Consider the following 1,159-nt stretch of genomic DNA (forward strand, 5'->3'; position numbering starts at 1 on the left):
TCTCTTTCCCTTGTAGTTTTTCTCATAACTGTTGATCCTTCCCTGGTCCTCTCGTCTCTGTAAAGTGGGAAATGAATGGGAATTGATCTGAAAAGCTATTTCAAAAGTTATTACGGGATTGTCAGTAATCCTTCTAAACCTCACCTCCGTCCCCACCTCCGCCCCAATACCAGACACACAAAACCCTTTGAAAAGCTAGTGTTGGGAGTCTGGAGCAAGAAAAGAGAAAGCCAGCAGCCAACCCCGGCCCCCACCCAAGCTCAAGGTTAGTGACCCCCAAAAAAACACTGAAAGGATCCCTCGGAATTCTGTCAAAGAGATTGTAGAGCGCGTGGGGTAGAGGCTTTGCCTCCTGGTTTGTGTTTTGTCCACTGCAGTGCCTTTAAGAAATGTGCAAATCCTCTCAATTTTCCCTGGCTTCCACCCCTGACAGAGCCCGTTACAGGACTCCTTACCTTTCAGTTCCGTACCATACTTGGTTTTTTTTTCCCCATCTTCCCTTGCCAGTTTGTGAGTTTCTGGGAAAGACTAGAAAACGGATACATAATTTTCTACTCAACCTAGCGCCCAAGAAATGCTATAGCAGGTACTCAGTACTGCTATATCAAGAAAGGACACAAATCTAACATTTACAGCGTTGCTGAGTTCTGAAGCCTGTCTTAGAAGGTGTGTGTTTATGTGCTTGCATCTGTTGGTGCTAAGCAGGGTTAGCACGGAAGTTAAGCTGCTTCAACAGAGACACCTGAAAAACATAGAAGTTAACTTTGCTCTTACATAATAGGCCTGTAGCAGGCAGGTGATAGTCGGAGGTAGGTAAATGAGTCTGTTCTGTGACGTCATTCTAGAACCAAAGCCTGTATGTTGACCCTGCCATCTTCAACACAGGAGTTCCATCTTTGGGTCTAAGGGTTGGTTGATAATGACCTCATTCTCGTGTCTTGTAATTGGCTGGCTATGGTCAGATGTAATGGTAACTGACTACGTGCTGCTGGCCACTCAGCAGGTCAGCCAGCCATGATAGTGTTCGGGGGTTACCAACGGTTACTCTACTCATAAGAGATAGTGGGAAAAAGGCTCAATAGGCAAAGTTCTTGCCATGCAAACAGGAGGAACGGAGTTTTGACCTCCCCAGAGCATGGCAGCTGTTTATAATCCCTGT

This window comes from Microtus ochrogaster, chromosome 24 (genome assembly GCF_000317375.1).
Source record: "Microtus ochrogaster isolate Prairie Vole_2 chromosome 24, MicOch1.0, whole genome shotgun sequence".
In the NCBI taxonomy this organism is placed as follows: Eukaryota; Metazoa; Chordata; class Mammalia; order Rodentia; family Cricetidae; genus Microtus; species Microtus ochrogaster.